We start from the raw sequence: 20,917 nt of genomic DNA on the forward strand, positions 1-20,917 counted from the left end.
TGGGGAGGAGCGCTGCGCCAACCGGGAAGCTGGGGTATGAAAGAAAAAAAATGTGGGGTGAAAACGAGATCACTTGCCAGTGTTTTCCTTCACAAACTTGCTTGCATTCTCTACCAGTGTGACGAATCTTGATTAACTTTAATATTGTCTGAAATAACTTTTCTAGTAGGTTAGTGACTTCTGAGGTTTTGTTGGTGTGCTAGGGTGAGTTAGATAAACGATCAATGGATTGAGCCAGGGGCACGTTTTTGAGATCTTGACTTCTGGCCACCAAACTGGCTTATCATGCTATTACTTAGGGAGAGCATGAAAAATTACTCTTTTTGAGTCTATTGAGGAAATGGCTGCATTAAGGTAAATGATCTACGGGGTAGCCTCTGACTAAGACCTGGACTAGCCCATATGTGTCGTGAGTCTGTTCTGGCCAAACAAGGTCTCTAAGCGACCCAGACTCCTAACGAATGAAAAGTCGAAACTAGGAAGTATTATAGTTAATTAATGATCCAAACTAAATCACAACTAGAGGGATCAGCAGTTACATTTAAATAAATATAACTAAAATCAGGAAAGATTGGATAAAAATTCAGATAAAATGATTTATAAAGTCAGTACTATTGTTCTGCCTCTCTTAGAGGCTGTGTGTGATTTTATGATGGACATTTGCATTTATTAATATTATATCTATGCGATTCTTTAATGTTCTGTTTAAGTTTCATTTTGCCTGCCGCGATTGTATAAGGTCTTATGCGAGGACTCTTATTTTGACGTGTTTCCGCGAGCGACGCACAGTGGGAAATAGGAAACAGCGAACGCTTTGAACAGTGCGATTGCGATGCAGCAAGCCTGGACATGTTTGTGACGCATTTCGATTAATCTTTCTTCTACACCCTGTCGAAAGCATTGGCTTTTTACTCGGTTCAATGGCCGAACAGTTTAATTGTGTAACCCACATATTGGACTATTAAAGGAGCAAGGCGCTCATATCCTGGCTCTTGAACAGAGTTTGGCTTGCTGTTTATTTATATTACACGCTAGGAAGCAAAACATATAAAGAGAACAGTACAGTAAAAAGCCATAGTAAAAAGACATGGATCAGCAGGTGCATGAGGAATGCTCAGAAGCAAACATGCTAACTGAAGGAAGCAGAGGGAAAGGAAAGGCACCATCAGAAGTCAGTTCTAAAAGGTCGTTATCTTCCTCCAAGTCCTCAGTTGCTAGTGCTGCTGCAAAAGCTAGAGCCTCAGCAGAAGCTGCACGTGCCAAGATGGTTTTCGCAAAGAAACAGCTTGAAATGAAAATGGAGAAAGCAAGGCTGGAACAGGAAAGAGCTACTGTAGAAGCAAATCTGAAAGCATTAGAATTAGAAAAGGAAGCTGCTGCCGCTCTCGCTGAAGCGGAAGGGCTAGAGGCTGCAGCAATGGGACATGATGACAATCGCAGTGAAGTAAGCTCCCTTTCATCACAGGTGATTTCAATGAGAACTCAGGAATATGTAAAACAACAGACTCAGGTGAGCACTGAATTTTCTACACTACCTCTGAGTGTCTCTTCACCAGCTGGTGCACAGGAACCGCCTCCATGTTTCCTCAATAAGACTTTGAGCCCGAATGATGTGTGTGGTGGTGACAGAAATACAGTTCAGGGGCGGAGCAGGTTAAGCGATGGTGGACGTCTACAGAGCACAAGAATTCCAGATTCCCCAAACAATTTGCCTCATTCCATCCCGAATGTTTCATTTAAAGCATCACCACAGCAAAATCCTACATCAGAAAGTTATGCAGTTCATTCAGACGCACAGCATTACTTTCAAAATGCCACGCCTATGCTAGACTTTGCTAAATTCATAGCGCGTAGAGAGCTTATTACTACTGGGCTTACTAAGTTTGATGATAACCCAGAAAACTTCTTAGCTTGGGAGTCTTCATTTGCTAACATACAAAAGACTTACAGCTTTCAGCTAGTGAAGAGTTAGATTTGTTAGTTAAGTGGCTGGGGAAGGAGTCGTTAGATCATGTGAGGAGGATGCGAGCAGTGTATGTTACTAATCCTCAAGCTGCTCTTCAGATGTCAAGGACGAGACTTCAGGAATGTTATGCCACCCCAGAAGTGATTGAAAGTGCTTTATTTACGCATCTGGATAACTTTCCACGTCTATCTCCGAAGGACAATGTGAAACTCAGAGAGCTTGCAGACCTGCTTATTGAGATACTTGCAGCAAAAGGAGATGCATACTTACCTGGATTAGCTTACCTTGATACCCCTCGTGGCATTAATCCTATAGTGGAGAAGTTACCAGTGAATCTTCAGGAGAAATGGCTGTTCGCTGGCTCCCGCTTCAAGGAAGAAAATAAGGTCAGTTTTCCTCCATTCTCGTTCTTCACTCATTTAGTTTGCAGTGAAGCTAAAGCAAGAAATGATCCTAGTTTCAAGCTTTCAAACAGTAGCCACACAGTCGTCCGGAATGAGAAACCCATCTATAAACATAGCACTAGTAGAGTTCCTGTGTTAGTACACAAGACTGATGTTTCTAAAAATTATGAGTCTGATTCAGTGAGCTTGAGTGAGGCTGCCAAGAGAGATTTGACGAAACATTGCCCTATTCACAACAAAGCACATCCTCTGTGGAAATGTAGAGCCTTCAGAAAAAAGTCTTTGTTAGAACGTAAGAACCTTCTGAAAGAACATAAAAGATGTTTCAGGTGTTGCTCTCCAAATCATGTAGCCAGAGAATGTCTAGTAAACCTCAAATGTGCTGAGTGTGATTCTGATCGACATTGCACAGTCATGCATCCAGACACGGCTTCACCTCTCTCCACTTCTCTGATGCAAGAACCAGACACAGATCGACAGGATGTCATTACCTCTGTAACTTCAAAGCATACAGAAGTTTGTGGATAAAGTGTGTCAATGCGATCCTGTGCAAAAATGTGTTTGGTGCGTGTCTTCCCTCAAGAACAACGAGAACGAGCTATCAGGATGTATGCCATTATTGATGATCAGAGCAATCGCTCACTCGCCAAAGGAGAGTTTTTTCAACTTTTTGGGATCCAAAGTAACCCTTCTCCGTATTTGTTGAGAACATGTGCTGGTTCCATGGAAACGTCAGGAAGGAAAGCGGTTGGCTTCCAAATGGAGACCCTGGATGGTAAGACATGTCTTGAGCTCCCACCACTGATTGAATGTAACGAGATAATGAGCAACAGATCTGACATACCCACTCCAGAAGTCGCTCTTGCTCATCCTCACTTGAAATCTGTGGCACAGTTTATCCCAAAGCTAGATCCTGATGCTCCGATCTTAATTTTGCTGGGAAGAGACATAATCCGTGTACACAAAGCGAGACAACAAATCAACGGGCCTCACAATGCACCTTTTGCACAAAGGTTAGATTTAGGCTGGGTGATTGTGGGTGATGTCTGCATTGACAGAGCCCATAAGCCAATGGTGAGTGTCTTTAAAACTAACATTATGGACAATGGCCGCCCTTCACTTCTCACTCCATGTCAGAGCCACATCAAAGTGAAAGAGAAATTGTGTCATGGCGGGAGCATAAATCTGTTTTTCCTGTACATTCAATCACTCTACTCATTGTGTGCAAGCAGAAGATGAACTTGGGCTCAAGGTATTTGACAGAACCAAAAATGATAACAAACCTGCCATGTCCTTCGAGGATGAGACCTTCTTGAAAATCATGCAAGCAGAGTTCCACCAAGATGAACAGAAAAACTGGGTCGCTCCTTTGCCATTCAGATCACCCAGACCATTACTTCCAAATAATCGGGAACAAGCTTCATCTCGCCTTAATTCTTTGCGTCGCACATTGAATAGAACTCCTGAGATGAAAGAACAGTTTTCAACCTTCATGGAGAAACTCTTTCAGAATCAACATGCAGAAAGAGCACCACCTATCCACGAGGATGAAGAATATTGGTACTTACCCATCTTCGGAGTATATCATCCGCAAAAACCCGGACAAATTCGGGTGGTGTTTGATTCCAGTGCGCAGCATGAAGGCATTTCTTTGAACAACGTGCTCCTCTCAGGCCCAGACTTAAACAACTCCCTGTTAGGTGTGCTTCTACGGTTCAGGAAAGATCGAATTGCAATTATGGCAGACATCCAACAGATGTTCTATAGTTTCCTGGTGAAAGAGGACCATAGAAACTATTTGAGATTCCTCTGGTACAGTGATAACAACTTGAACAAAGAAGTGGTAGACTACCGTATGAGGGTACATGTTTTTGGAAACAGCCCTTCTCCGTCAGTGGCTATATACGGACTAAGGTTAGCTGCACAACAAGGTGAGCTAGAGTATGGAACTGACACTGCCCACTTTGTTAACAGGCACTTCTATGTGGACGACGGCCTCATGTCCTTTCCCACAGAAGCAGAAGCAATTGACCTGCTCAAGCGCACTCAAGAATCGCTTTCCAAGTCGAATATTAAGCTCCACAAGATCGCCTCAAACAGTGTTGAAGTCATGCAAGCTTTCACACCAGAAGATCTTGCTTCGGGTCTACAAGATCTGAATTTTGGAAATGAGAGTTGGCCTGCACAAAGAAGTCTGGGTTTGTACTGGGACATAAAAACGAACACTTTCACCTTCAAAGTTGCAGCAAACGACCAGCCCTACACTCATCGTGGAGTGCTCTCTGTAAATCAATAGCCTCTTCGACCCTTTGGGCTTTGTAGCACCAGTGACAATCCGGGGCAGAGCATTGGTACGTGAGCTTACTAAAGAGGTACATGACTGGGACACAGTTCTTCCTGAAGAGAAGAAAAACATTTGGGATCTCACTTCAAAAGCTAAGTAACCTTCACATCACACGTACATATCTGAACCATTCTCTTTCTAACACCACATACACTGAGTTGTGCGTATTTTCAGATGCCTCAAGCTGGGCCATAGGAGCCGTGGCTTACCTCAGAGCTCTGACTGATGAAGGCGAGGTCAAAGTAGGATTTGTGCTGGGCAAAGCAAAGCTGTCACCTCGTCCTGAACCTTCAATCCCTCGCCTGGAACTGTGCGGTGCAGTGTTGGCTGTTGAGATGGCTGAGTACATTCTTGATGAGCTAGACCACAAACCAAATGCAGTGAAATTCTATTGTGACAGCAAAGTAGTCCTAGGATACATATACAATCAGTCCAGACGCTTCTTTGTTTATGTGCACAACCGTGTTCAGCGAATACATCAGTCGACTTCTCCAGACCAGTGGAGTTATGTGTCCACAGTTCAAAATCCAGCTGCCCTGGCAACAAGATCAGTGGTTACGTCACAACTGAACGACACCATATGGTTCACAGGACCTGACTTCCTCTACAAACTGCCCCAAGAGCAGCAGTGCGAGTCTTTTGAACTGGTTAAGCCTGACGCAGACGCAGAAGTCAGACCTTGTGTAACTAACTTTGATACTCGAGTTGAAAGAAGCCTCTTTTCAGAACGGTTTAAACACTTTTCTACCTGGGAGTCTTTGCTAAGAGCTATTTCCTTTCTGATTCATCAAGCACATTCTCACACATCAAATTCCATCAGTACATCCCATACATGCAAAGGATGGCATCAGTGCACCAAAATTCATACACCTGAAGACCAGAAAGCAGCAAAGAGACTAATACTTCTACACGCCCAGATAGACTTGTATCCAGAGGAGTATGCTGCTTTACAGAGAAACAAGCAAGTTTCACATTTAAGTGCACTGTGGAATCTCGACCTGGAATCCTACATGGATAACGGCCTCTTGAAGGTTGGAGGACGTTTGAAACATGCTTCGATTGAGCCAGAGGTAAAGAATCCAGTCATCCTACCAAAGCAAAGTTATGTTGCTAAACTGTTAGTGAGTTACTACCACTCTAAAGTGCATCATCAAGGGAGACAGTTCACAGAAGGAGCAATCCGACTGGCTGGTTTGTGGATTATAGGAGGGAAAAGACTGTTAAACACTATCCTTCATCATTGTGTGACATGCCGCAGGCTCAGAGGAAAGCAAGAAGTTCAAAAGATGGCAGATCTTCCTCCTGAGCGCCTCAGTACATCTCCCCGTTTACATATGTGGGGTTAGACGTTTTTGGTCCATGGACTGTGATCACTCGGCGCACCAGAGGTGGTGTAGCTGAAAACAAAAGATGGGCTATACTCTTCACATGCATGAGTACACGGGCAGTACACATAGAAGTCATAGAGTCTATGAACACTGCCAGTTGCATCAATGCCCTGCGAAGGTTTTTTGCTGTGAGAGGACCGGCAAAACAGCTCAGATCAGACAGAGGAACCAACTTCATCGGAGCAAGTCAAGAACTAGGCATGCAACCAGCGAAAGAAAACCAGAGCAGTCTTCTGAAATACCTCCATGAGAATGGCTGTACGTGGGAATTCAATCCACCACATGCATCTCACATGGGGGGTGCGTGGGAACGCATGATCGGTGTAACCCGCAGGATTCTGGACGGTATGCTTTTGCAAAAGAAACATGCTCACTTGACCCATGAGGTACTTTGCACTCTGATGGCAGAGGTGTCCGCAATCATAAATGCTAGACCCCTGGTTCCTGTCTCATCAGATCCCTGTTCTCCGTGTATACTCACTTCAGCAATGCTCTTAACTCAGAAGCCCGGAGTGCCTATTCTGTTCGAGAACTACACTGAAAAGGATCTTTTGAAATGTCAGTGGAAGCGAGTGCAGGCATTGGCTAACGAGTTCTGGAGTCGATGGAGAAAAGAATACATCAATACACTCCAACCTCGACGCAAGTGGCATGAGACTCACCGAAATCTACAACCTGGAGATGTTGTGCTATTGAAGCAAGCTCAAATCCCAAGGAACGACTGGCCTTTGGGCTTAATCACGTCCGTTTTCCCGAGCAATGACGGAAAGGTCCGCAAAGTAGAGGTTAGAACAACCTCAGGTGGTAACATGAAAACATTCCTAAGACCCATTTCTGATGTTGTCTTACTGCTAGCTAAAGAGGAATAAATGACTGAACTGAACACAGACTGTTACAGTGGCATTAATAAATGCCAGGCGAGGAGTGTTCTGCCTCTCTTAGAGGCTTTGTGTGATTTTATGATGGACATTTGCATTTATTAATATTATATCTATGCGATTCTTTAATGTTCTGTTTAAGTTTCATTTTGCCTGCCGCGATTGTATAAGGTCTTATGCGAGGACTCTTATTTTGACGTGTTTCCGCGAGCGACGCACAGTGGGAAATAGGAAACAGTGCGATTGCGACGCAGCAAGCCTGGACATGTTTGTAACGCATTTCGATTAATCGTTCTTCTACACCCTGTCGGAAGCATTGGCTGTAAGTTCATTTTAATCATGAATCGATCCCGTTTATATTGCGGAAGAGTTTGTTTGGTTTAGAGTATTACGTTAATGTAAACAAATATGTTAGTGATCGCTGAGCACAAATTGCACTATTTGTTCGTATTGATAACGCTTTAAACGTGCCTTTTGAGTTAGCGATGTATCTGTATACATTGTACTTGCTAAACTATGTTTGTTACAGTTTACTATTTATGTTTCTATATTTCTTTTATTTCATTTACAGTTTTACTCGGTTCAATGGCCGAACAGTTTAATTGTGTAACCCGCATATTGGACTATTAAAGGAGCAAGGCGCTCATATCCTGGCTCTTGAACAGAGTTTGGCTTGCTGTTTATTTATATTACACGCTAGGAAGCAAAACATATAAAGAGAACAGTACAATGAAGGATACCCTAAGGATACCCGAACTACAAACTGAGCTTCAAACAAGAACGACCACAATGATGTCTTCTGCATCATTCCTAATGAGCTTCAACTGGCGGGCAGGTGAGTATTTCATGGTTAAGGCTAAATTTGACTATCCTTAACCTACTTGAGTAATCATAGCATTAAATGTGTAAGATAAAACACGTTAACTAAAATTCTTTATAAAAATTATATTTATGCAACAGCATTTACACACAAGCAAAATCAATTACTGATCATTTTAAAATTATTAAATGTGCAGTGTGTAATATTTAGGAAGGTCTGATGATAAAAATGCAACACAATATGTTTTCAGAGGTGCACTGAGACCTTACACACAGTCGTTATGTTTTATTAAGTCACCATCATGTTTGTACAATTCTTGCGAATAAAACACAGACACAATATGCAATATTTGCAATAGCAGATTGATTTATTGAATAATTAGGTTAATATAATTCATTAATTTATCTTTGTAAAGAATCGTCATTGCTGGCCATCCCTGTGGTCTCAGACTAAGACATCTTAATCTGCCACCATAACTTCTTCAAAGGGAGGGGTAAATGAAGAACAAGCCATTGGTTGCATTTTTCAGTCTTACAGCTAAAATGTCCACATTTCTCATTTAATTGAATTTTTATTTTTCACTGTGACTGAAAATGGAAACATCTTTTACACGAACAAGGAAGACAGCCAAAGTACAAAATTAAAGAAAACATTTTTGTAAAAAATTTGACAAAATCTAGTTTCCTTAACTAATGATCTTTATCAAGCATACATGTGCTTAAATGCCCAAAACACCATAAATTTATCAGTAAACATTCATCTGATTAACAATTGATTGTCACACCTGTATTACACCTGTATTATATAAAATATATTATTTTAAGTACTACTTGAAGATACAGCCAACACCATTATTATACTTGTTGATGTCATAAATTGTCTTGCTGCATAATATAATTAAATTTAATCAGTTAAAATACAACAATCCAGTTAAGTATTTTATTCTATGCAAAATAGAAAGGTACAAATCATATAATGGAATTACTTTGTTATTAGGATTTTTTTTTTGTAACGTTGTACTTAGAATGTATTGTAACAATTGTACCATTTATATAGTTAAATAGGGTGTATATTTGCTTTGTTGTTTTTTAATTATTTACTTTATTTTGCTTTTACTGTATTCAGGCACATATTTTATTTTGGGTATGGATTTGTTCACTCATGAAGTCCAGTTCAGTTGTTCTTGTTTCACCTGATTCTAAATCAGTAGCAGTTGCCTGCATTTCAGTGGAGCCAAATTTTATCTCCAACCTGACCTGTCGTTTTGCGTCTTTGTCAGCGATAGGTATGTTAACTGATAAAGAACCAATCTCTTCTACTCCCCATTCATCCACAAACTTTACTTTTTGCCTTCCAGAGCTGTAAAATGTAAATTTTACCTCTGTTTGGAGTGGATCTGCTGGGCTTCTTATGAAAGTACGGACTTCATCACATTCAATTGACTCCCCTCTGCTGACAAGCTGGTCAAAGCAGACATCACAGAACACTTTTCCTTCTGAGTTTTCATATTCGCTTTTGTCCTTGTGTTTGGTTTCATCAAATATTTCACATATACAGAACCCATATGTGAGCGCACTAATACGAGATTTAACCACGGAAGGTGTTTTTCCGTACAGGATCGCTCCCTTTAAAATCACTGCTTGAGGTTCAACAGGGCAAAGTACTTTGCATATGCTGCCGAATCGCTTCTTCATGAATTTCCTCAGAAAAGAACACTGAGCATAGCCTCCCACCAACAACATGTACTCAATCTTCAGCTCTGTGTTCTTAAGGATCTGATTAATTGTGCTTTCTATAGCACTCAAGCTGGTATCAAAGAAGCTTTTTAGCTTTTCTTGTTCAATGAATATTCCACCATCATCCCACATTACTCCCTGAACATCCTCAAAATAACTTTCCATGCTCTGTTTATCTTTAGCGAGTGTTTGTAAGCTGCTAGGACATGAAATCCTCACAACATCATCACAAGATTTTATAAGTGCAATGTCATACTTCAGTTTAAGTGCTTCACTTGGGTATTCTTTCTCAAATTTCTCAAAAATTTCCTCTGAGAAAACATCTTTTAGAAAAGACACAATATTCTTGTCTACTGACTGTCCACCCATGTCATTTCCTGTTGCAGCGTGCAGCTCCTTCAGCTTGCCGTCATCCAGCACCTCGTGGACCGTTATGTCAATAGTGCCACCTGCAAGAAATCAGAGACAGCATTCATTTATGTGCACATTTTCTATATAGTTACATCTAGGGTTTGAAGTAGATTTTTAGAGAACATGAAATTGTAACAGATGCAATTTTTACTTGAATTGGACATGGACAACTGATTAGAAAAATATTGTGAGTACAGGGAGAGTTGAAGATAATGTCACAGACTCCATGCATAATCATGAAAGTTATATTCAGTCTTGTCTGGTCCTTGAAAGCTGATGGGTTTTGATGGGTAAACACACACTCAAAGCAGGCTCACAGAACGTGTCTCCCAATCAGTATGTGAATGCTGGATTCACCCTGGATTGGGCCCTGACATTTGTTTTTTATTTTAATATCTTGAAAACACAAAAATGGCTACTGTATTCAGCACAAAACTGGACTTCAATAATATGTGAGCAGCATAAACATACATGTTTGTGTTTTTGATATTTGTAAGTCACTGAAATAAAGCCATAAAACACATACAGAATATTTTGTTCACATGATTTAAGAACTGGATGCCATAGACTTTTTGCTACAAAATTACCTTGTTCACTCGTTCACAGAAAAAAAAACTCATTGGCCACTTCATTAGGTACAACTGTCAATAACGCAAATTTCTAATCAGCCAATCACATGGTAGCAATTCAATGCATTTAGGCATGTAGACATGGTCAAGATTATTTGCTGCAGTTCAAACCGAGCACCAGAGTGGGGAAGAAATGTGATTTAAGTGACTTTGAACGTGGCATTGTTGTTGGTGCCAGAAACTGCTGATAAACTGGGATTTTCACACACAATCATCACTAGGGTTTACAAAGAATGGACCAAAAAAGAGAAAATATCCAGTAAGTGGTAGTTCTGTGGACACAAATGTCTTGTTGATGCCAGAGGAGAATGACCAGACTGGTTCGAGGCTGATAGCAACAGTTACTCAACTCAACTCTTTACAACCAAGGCATGCAGAACAGCATCTCTGAACATACAACATGTCCAACCTTGAGGCGGATGGGCTACAGCAGCAGTAAACTACACTGGGTGCCACTCCTGTCAACTAAGAACAAGAAACTGAGGCTACAATTTGCACAGGCTCACCAAAATTGGACAATAGAAGATTGGAAAAACGTTACCTGGTCTGATGAGTCTCGATTTCTGCTGCAACATTCGGATGGTAGGGTCAGAATTTGGTGTCAACAACATGAAAGCATGGATCATGTATCAACGTATCAGGCTGGTGGTGGTGGTGTAATGGTGTGGGGGATATCTTCTTGGCACACTTTGGGCCCAACAGTAACAATTGAGCGTTGTGTCAACGCCACAGCCTACCTGAGTATTGTTGCTGGTCATGTCCATCCCTTTATGACCACAGTGTACCCATCTTCTGATGGCTTCTTCCAGCAGGATGACACGTCATGTCATAAAGCACAAATCATCTCAGACTGGTTTCTTGAACATGACAAGGAGTTCACTGTACTCAAATGGCCTCCACAGTCACAAGATCTCAATCCAATAAAGCACCTTTGAGATGTGGTGAAACGAGAGATTCGCATCATGGATGTGCAAATCTGACAAATCTGCAGAAACTGTGTGATGCTATCATGTCAATTTGGACCAAAATCTCTGAGGAATGTTTGCAGTAACTTGTTGAATCTATGCCATGAAGGATTAAGGCAGTTCTGAAGGCAAAGGGGTCCAACCGGTACTAGTAAGGTGTACCTTATAAAGTGGCCAGTGAGTGTATATTTATTTTACTTTTTTAAGACATGATTTGGGTGAGTGAGACAAAGGACCTCCCATAACGGACTATCAATATTGATGTGTTAAAAAGTTTGAGGAGAGTAGAATAATGTCACGTATCTGCCAGGTTCTGTCTCCACACAATCCCAGCGATCTGCCTCCCTGAGAATTGATCATTCACACCTGTACCTAATTACACACTCAAAACCAACACGACAGCGTAAAACACACACCGCAATGCACCCAGTGTCCAAGCTCGTATGAAATAACTTTTCTAGTAGGTTAGTGACTTCTGAGGTTTTCCGCATTGTTGGCGTGCTAAGGTGAGTCAGATCAACGATCGATGGATGGAGCCGTCTGGAGATCTTGACTTCTGGCCACCAAACTGGCTTAGCATGCTATTACTTAAAGAACGCATAAAAATTACTCTTTTGAGACTATTGAGGAAATGGCTGCATTAAGGTAAGCGATCTATGGGGTAGCCTCTGACTAAGACCTGGACCAGCCCAGATGTGTTGTGAGTCTTTTCTGGCCAAACAAGGTCTCTAAGCGACCCAGACTCCTAACGAATGATATGTCGAAACTAGGAAATATTATAGTTAATCAGCAGCAGTTACATTTAAATAAGTATATCTAAAATCATGAAAGATTGGAGTCAGATAAAATTATGTGAAGGGTCAGAATTAAAATTGGATAAGCAAAAGATTAATAAATACGTGTGATTTTTAAAGAGACGCAAGGAAAAGACTGAACATGCATTAACCTTCGACCAGGGCCTCTGGATTCCATTCTTCAGGAAAAGGTGACCCTTACTGTTTTTTTTTTATTATTATGTTTTTGCTTTTTTTGATTTGTGTATATATTTTATGTGTTGTATATTATGATGGTGTTTTGTATGCGGTATGTCTTGCTGTAACACTAATTGACCTGAAGGGACACAAATAAAGATGAGTTGAGTTTATGCTGCATATGCAGCCAATGATCTTACTGCCCTGCCGGATAGCATTCACGTGAGATTCCTGTATAGATCTGCTACACGAGTTATTCTATTTCCTATTTGTGCAGCAGTAGTCTTAAATAAATGCAAATCAATTTAATCAATTTAAGTGCTTTTTTCTGGATTCTTGTTGTTGTTATTGTCTGTGGGCAAACATACAAAATCAGTAAAGGATCTTTTTTTTTTTTTTTTTTTTTTCCTCACTATGTTTCCTGTTATTCATTAAGAAATGACTGTCACACAATGTTTTACTGTTCATGGGGTTATATTTTGAAGATAATAACTGAGAGAATTAATTCTCTATTACTGTGTGTGTGTGAGCAAGGTATGACAATTGTTCTAGTCCCTTTTCGCCCTGCAGGTATAGTTTCAGGTTACTCTACTAACTCTGTAGTCTTTCATTCCTTATATAGACTTGCTTTGTCCTCTAGTCTGCTAGTTTTGTGAATCTTCAACCCATATATGGAGTTGTCTTTTGTCCTCTCCGTAGTGGGGAGTTGAGGCATGTCCAGCTATGCAATAGAGGTCAACGCCCCATAAGGGCTATTTAAGCTGATGGTTTACTCTCTGTGTTAAGCTGCATTCTGAATAAACCAGATTTGATTTCACTCGTGTGGTTTGTTTCGACTGCTGCTTCCAGGCGCCTGAATTTGTTCTGTACTGCTGATGAACGGACACAGGGGGACGCATACACTGAAGAAGAGAAGTTCTTACAGTTCTGGGCTCGTCCGGGATACATCTGACCAGGTAAGAGAAAGTATAGTTTCACTACCTGAGTAGATGTATCCGCGTAAGTCAATTGTATCGTGTTTGATTAAATTCAGACTAGATTGACTTGTTATAGTATGTGTCCGAGTCATCAGTGGTCAGAATGGGACAAACATATCCTAAACCTGAACCCTCTGAAACACCCAAAGCATGGATGGAACGTTGTGGTTGGGGATACTACACGGTTCCATATCTTGATCATTTGGCGGGATGGACAGCGGGTACCCAGTGGCGAGATTATCCGTGTGAGGGCACTTTCGACCCAAGTCATATGAAAACAGTTTACAATTTAGTATATGGAGGTGAGGGTGACCCTGATTGGGATTACAATTATATGAGAGGAGGATATGACGTGTGGTATAAAATGGCAGAGGTTTGGAGGGAAAAAACGAATGCGTATGTTCCAAAAGCAGTTTTGAAAACTGTACCAAACCCAAAGAAAAATGATAAAGACAAACCATTGACAATGTCTAAACCGTGTGACGAAAAAACCGCCAACTTATGTTGCACTGCCTGTGCCTAATGCACCGCTCCCACAGAATCCGCCCGTGTCGAGCATTTATCCGTCCCTAGCTGCTTTGTCTGGTGAAAAGGAGCATCGCCACAACACCCCAAAAGAGGAGCCTGACGAGGGTTCTGTAATAGACCTTGCCAGCATGTCCGCCTCGCCAGATAATGTAGCTGCGGTATGGGTAGCGAGGAATAAGGGAATTGATATTCAACCACCCTCTCCAAGTGCTCTGAAAGATATCCTATCTATGCTTCCTGGTGTTGAGAATCCTGTGGCTTTCGTTGATATGTTAATCAGATGCTCGCGCCACTGTCAATTAGTTGGGGCTGATTATAGATTCATTCTGCATAGCAAATTAGGCGCAGCCTACGATGAGAATGCTGTAATTAAGGCAGTACCTGTTCTCTTTTGAAATTTGAGCGTGAGTTAAGCGCGAGGATTTAACAGAAGGAATCGGGAAGAAAAGACCAGCAGGAAAAGGACAGTTATTGAATTTGCATGGCGTGATGATCTGGAAGAAATGATGAGCCAACTGAGTGTACAATTAAAAAGTATCTTTTGGATTTTAAATCTTCCAACCGTGATCTGTCACAAGTCACTAACTGTAAACAGGGCAAGGATGAGACTGTTGCATGCTTTTTCACCCGTTTTTCGGACGTGTGGAAGGTTGTGGGCGGACTGAAGCTGGACAGTAATGAGCCCAACCCGATGTTCATATCTACCTTTATGTCCAACTGCCTTCCAACCCACAAGGATGTTCTGAAGCACCATCTGTGTGACAGACATAACCTGAAGGTTAAAGATGCGGGGGTCAAAATCAGAACTTTAGAAAGTGATGGTATGTTCCTGAGGTAGGGAAACGCAACATTGTATGTGTGTCTGTAGCTGGTGGCTATGCACCAGGTACACAAGGAGGATTTAAGAAGGGCAGGAAGCCAGGAAGGTGTAATTATTGTAACAAGCCTGGGCATTGGGCTAGAGAATGTAACAAGCGCAGGGCCGATGAGCAGGCAAGGGCGGGGCAACCCCAGCCCCCGAGAGGGTCCCCACAGATGTATGCGCAGATGTATGCACAGCCTAGCAGTCAGCAGCAACAGCCTCAGGCTCCTTACCAACCTAGGGGCTACGCGCAGCAGCCTGTCTACCGTCCTCAAGAATAGGGCAGCCCACAGAGTTATGACCCCACTGAAGTTGTAAATTCCACACTTTTATCTCTTTGTTTTGCTTCCCCCACAGGGCGTGACTTGCCACTCATTGAGTTACATGTGAATGGGCAAACGTACCCCTTTCTGTTGGATACTGGGGCTACGTTGTCTTCTTTGGGGTCTATGTATAATGGGCCTATATCATCATCATCTGTTAGCTCTGTGGGAATCGATGGGGTGCCCTTCAGGAGTCCTATGACTCCTCCCTTTGTTGTCTTTTGTGTGGATGATCCAAATTGTAAATTTAAGCATCGTTTTGTGTTCATGGCTGACTCTCCTTTTAATTTGCTTGGTAGAGACTTGATGTCCAAACTGTGTTTGTCTCTATCCTTTGCAGGGTCACAGCTTGTGGTTGAAACTACTTCCTCTCCTCAGTGCCCTTGGTTGCCGTCCAAGGTCTTATAGTTCCTCATAATGTTTCTTGTGTTCACAGCAGCGGCCCTGACTGCCCTTCCTTACAGCTCTCCCTGACTCGCTATGGGCCTTACACAAGGATGATGTTGGCCTTGTGTCCTGTGTACCATACGAAGACGTAATACAGGCCTGTCATCTTCCTAGTTCATTGTCCATCATCAAAACTAAGGGCCATTCTGTCCTTGATACCCTTGAGGCTAGAGGTAACACTTTAGCTGACCATGCAGCCAAAACTGCTGCAGCATCTGGATTGATGCCATCATGGTTGTCGGTCTCTGCTGTTTCGACATCTGTTATGACTAGTAATATGTTACCTGACATAGATATTTGTGCTATACAGGCGGCCGCTACAGAAGCGGATGTGGCGTTTTGGATCTCTGAGGAGCGTCAAAGAATGATAACGGTATTTTGGTTGACTCTTCCCGCGTGTGTGTGTGCCAGCCTCCTGTGCCCCGTTCTTGGTAAGAGAGTTTCATGGTGTCACACACCGCGGCCGAAGAGGGGTATTGGATGAAATGACCAATTTTTTGTGCATCCAACATTTAGCCACATATGTTAATTCCACTTTAGACAGGTGCATGGTTTGTGCTATGAATAATTGTTCCAAACCTTTGGCGTTGCATCAACAGCTCCCTCTGCCAGAGGCCCATTGCAACAATGGCAAGTAGATTTCACACATCTACCTAAGAGGGGCCCATACAAATACCTATTGGTGTTTGTGGTCAAATTTTCAGATGGGTGGAGGCGTTTCCATGCCCAAAGGAAGACGCCCCCACTGTGGTACGATATCTACTCAAAGAAATAATTCCTGGATATGGTATACCACTCGCCATAGACTCTGATAAGGGCCCTGCCTTCGTGTCTAAAGTACTAATGAACCTAATGAAAGAATTGCAGATCACGTGGAGACACCACATTCCCTATCATCCTCAATCATCTGGTATAGTTGAAAGGGCAAATCGTACTATCAAAGATAAATTACGAAAAGCAATGCAAAGCGGTCGGTCACTAAGACTGGACATCACTGCTACCCGTTGTCCTGGCAGAAATGAGAATGTCACCCCATAAGGGTCTCAAGGGTCTATCACCATATGAGATGGTGATGGGACGCCCTTTCCCGAGCCTTGGAGAAAGGGAGGGTGTGTTTTGGGAGATGGGGGATGTGATGTCCATATGAGTGAATATGTGCAGTTACTAATTGAAGCTCTCCACAAGAATTGGAGCAAAATGCATTCGAGTTCAGCACCTATGCCAATTGACATGACTCACCCTTTTCAAGTGGGTGACACAGTATTAGTGAAACAATTCTTAAAAATGGGAGACCCATTGGACAAAACAAAATATAGTGCTCCTACCAAAATTGTTGCTGTAACTCGAACCGCCGTACTAACTGATTCTTTTCCACAGTGGATCCATGCAACCAGGCTGAAAATGCATCAATCAGCAGTATGAATGTCTAATAGTTTTCTGACCAGATTGTTATTAGCGTCAACACCTGAACAAGGGGCCACTCTTCTAGGATCATTGATCACTACTGTCACGGGACAGGAGGGGCTGGACGGTGCGCATTACTGGACTGACGACCTGGCGACTTCTTACGTGAGATTGGTTGCTATTGCACAACAGAGGAGCTGAACACGCAGCGCTGTTGCTGACATAGAAACTGACTGCACATATCCTTTGATTATATTATTTAATTATTATTTGATCAGAATGCAGCTTCTGTTAGTATTCATGATTTTTGTATCATTACAATGTGTGAACTGTGTTTTACCTACTGATAATTTGTTCTGGCAATATGCCAATTGGACAGCTAGACATCACACCAATGAGTCATGTTATGTATGTCAGCAAATCATGTCATCAACTGTATCAGTGTCCATGCCTGTCATGCCTCAAAACAATATAACAACTATATATAGATCGCTTAATAGCTGGAAGCCTGCCGTTAACTGTGATGGGTGGAGCTGCTCAATGACATCAACAGAGGTTCCCTTCCTGAAGGAACATCTTGGGATAAGGCCAATGTTTCAGAGTTATCTTACCCTGTTCAGATATTCCAGCATACCTCACAGCATAAGAAACAGTACCACAGGTTGAAGAGATCTGTAGCTGATGAAGTCCCTGAGGAACATCAACTCTCAACTAAATGGCACCGGTTCTGGACCTCTTTGGTGCCCACGTATGGTGTCAGTGATCTGTGGCATCAGACCGAAGTTCTGCACTACCGTCTGGCTAAATTTGTTAATGACACCACAATTGGATTAGACGGAGCGCGGAGGAGCTGGGTGCTCTGCGTCTGATGACCACACAGAATCGACTAGCCCTGGACATGTTGCTAGCAAAAGAAGGCGGAGTATGTGCTCTGGTTGGTGACCAGTGTTGTACGTCACGTCCCAACTGAGGACGAACCTGCTGGTGCTGTGGGCCATGCTGTGAAGGGAAATGAAAAGGTTGCAGAAGACTTGTATGATGATGAACAAAGATACAGGACTGGGGGTGGGGTATTTTACATCACCTGTTTGGCTGGATGACTCCTTTCTTTACTATGCTTGTACCAATTTTAATAATCGGTTTTGCTTTATGTGTTTTTGGACCATGCATTATGAGATGTTTGATGGATCGTGTGTATGCCACAATTGACAGTATGACAGGTCCTCGTTATACTCCAATGGCCAGAAATTAGGCTCTTCAGCCTAAAAGAGGGGACTGAGAGAATTAATTCTCTATTACTGTGTGTGTGTGAGCAAGGTATGACAATTGTTCTAGTCCCTTTTCGCCCTGCAGGTATAGTTTCAGGTTACTCTACTAACTCTGTAGTCTTTCATTCCTTATATAGACTTGCTTTGTCTCTAGTCTGCTAGTTTTGTGAATCTTCAACCCATATATGGAGTTGTCTTTTGTCCTCTCCGTAGTGGGCAGTTGAGGCATGTCCAGCTATGCAATAGAGGTCAACGCCCCATAAGGGCTATTTAAGCTGATGGTTTACTCTCTGTGTTAAGCTGCATTCTGAATAAACCAGATTTGATTTCACTCGTGTGGTTTGTTTCGACTGCTGCTTCCAGGCGCCTGAATTTGTTCTGTACTGCTGATGAACGGACACAGGGGGACGCATACACTGAAGAAGAGAAGTTCTTACAATAACCTACACCTATTCCTATGTAAATGTGTAGAAGGATTTTAAAGGAATTTTAGCGGGGTACCTCCACAATCTACAACCATGTACTGGCTTCCTGGTTTCTGCTCCAATTTGTCTTCACAATCCTCTCCTTCTGCTATGAAACCATCACTTGGTAGCTGCTTACAGAACACAGACGCAGCCTCTGGTTCCAGAGCAAAGATGAGTCTTTCAGGTGTAGAATCTGTCACAAGACCTGCCTGCATGATTAATATTTTAATTTAATTTATTCTGTCTTACAGAAGAACAGGTAAATGTACTTTTATGTGTACATGATGAGTTTTAATAAGTATCTAATATTCACATTTTAACTCACCTCAACAGCTGCTTCTCTCATGAATTGTTTAGCTGCCGCATGCCAGATAGCAGGAACTGTTAACACCCACGTCACATCAGATGCAGTGAACTTTTGTCCTTCAGTGTTTTGTCCAATTTTGTCCAGTGCATGATCCTTCAGGTATCGCAGACTCTCAGAGAAAACCTTTATAGCCTTCATTGTTTTCCCATTTGATTCTGTGATAATCAAATCTCTGTGGATTTCCTTTGCAACAAAAGTTTCATTACATTAATCTTTCATTCACAGATAAATAATATGGTATGCAAAATTTAAAAGTACTTACTTTATCATACAGCTCCATTTTGAAGTGTTCAAATAGATAGTGTTTCTTTGCTTCTTCTTTTTCATCAACATGGTGTATGTTTTCATGGCATCATAACCAAACTTCTGGAAGTTCTGTTCTTCATCAAACAAAATGCAGGTGGGGTTTTGAAGGTTTTTAGACCTTGCTCGACACCCCAGGAAGGAATCTAATTTGTTCTAGACGTTTATCAGTCTTAAAGCTGAAGGCATATCCGCTGAATGATGTTCCAAAATCTATAGCAACGTAAAGAAAATGTGCCATTGTGTTATAAGAGAGCTGCTGTGTTTCAGAGATTTTACCTTCTTGAAAAATGAACAGTACAGTTTGTGCTTTCTCTCATTTATATTCACAAAGCCTACTTTCACTATTATTGACCCTCCCACAAAAAAATGGGCTTGTCTTCTAAAACTATGAAGCGGACATATATAATTAATGTTGAATAATAGCAACCTTAGACAGGTTTTATATGATTTAGTCACTTATCACTAAGCAAGAAGAGATGATTTACATCTTTTTGAAAATTAAACAAGTCAAATAAAATTAAAAGTTGTTCCTATATATTCATTAACGTTACAGAACAGTTAAATGGCTCATATAATTGGACATAAACATATTTTAAACTATCTTAAAGATGCAAGTCTAAATTAAACAATTCACATTCCAGTAGAAATTGGTTTTGCAACCACTGAGAAGTTCTAGTAAGTTTATCCATTTTAACTTATGTAGGCAAACCTGTTTTTGCTGTTGGTTGTGACTCATGTTAGTGTGATTCATCTGTGTTGTAGTTCAGTAACTGTGTCTTCAAAAATGTGTATGTTTATTTTTGTCTAACTTGAAATAAAGTAGTAAATGACACTGTATTATAACACACTTTATGACTGACTGCAATAAGAGTAACCCCTGCTTGTAAACCCTACATGTAAGAAACATTTTCAACTTAGAAAACTCATATAATAATAAGTTGAGAAAACTCAAAACCTGCTAAAGCTGGCTGGCCTAAAATTTTTACTTTTTTTTTTTACAGTGTGTCCATAGGGCAGTAAAAGGGATTTCAATCCTGTTGTGTCTCTCTTATCAGACACATCTAATTCACCTCAACAGCCAGAGGAATTCTTCATGATTCTGTTCAAACAAACATGGCAGACAAAGCAGAATGGACTGTACCACTGACTATAAACCAGACAATGATTCCGTTCAAATTAGATACAGGTGCTTAACCTGTTATCTACGGATGACTGCAGAACCTTCAGTTTTAAAAACTAAATTCACTCAAAAAAAAGGATACACGTGGCAAAACTAATAGGTTAAGACTTAAGGTTTTATTGACAATTGGAAAAGGCCGATTTGGCGTCAAGAACAGGATTGGCTTGAAACTCAGTGTCAACAAGAGCCGTCGCAGGTGAAGGCATTGCTGACACGCGAAAAAATAAAAAGTCACGAAAAAGAGGTACGTTTTTTCCTTATATTAGATATAGGTTT

The 20,917-nt window shown here is 41.5% G+C and overlaps 1 pseudogene; it reads right to left on the reverse strand.

The window, feature by feature from the left end:
* Window positions 1-8,380: 8,380 nt before the first annotated feature.
* On the reverse strand, window positions 8,381-19,789 carry LOC122331532 (annotated as a pseudogene).
* Window positions 19,790-20,917: the final 1,128 nt, after the last annotated feature.

Source organism: Puntigrus tetrazona, unplaced genomic scaffold (assembly GCF_018831695.1).
Source record: "Puntigrus tetrazona isolate hp1 unplaced genomic scaffold, ASM1883169v1 S000000001, whole genome shotgun sequence".
NCBI lineage: Eukaryota > Metazoa > Chordata > Actinopteri > Cypriniformes > Cyprinidae > Puntigrus > Puntigrus tetrazona.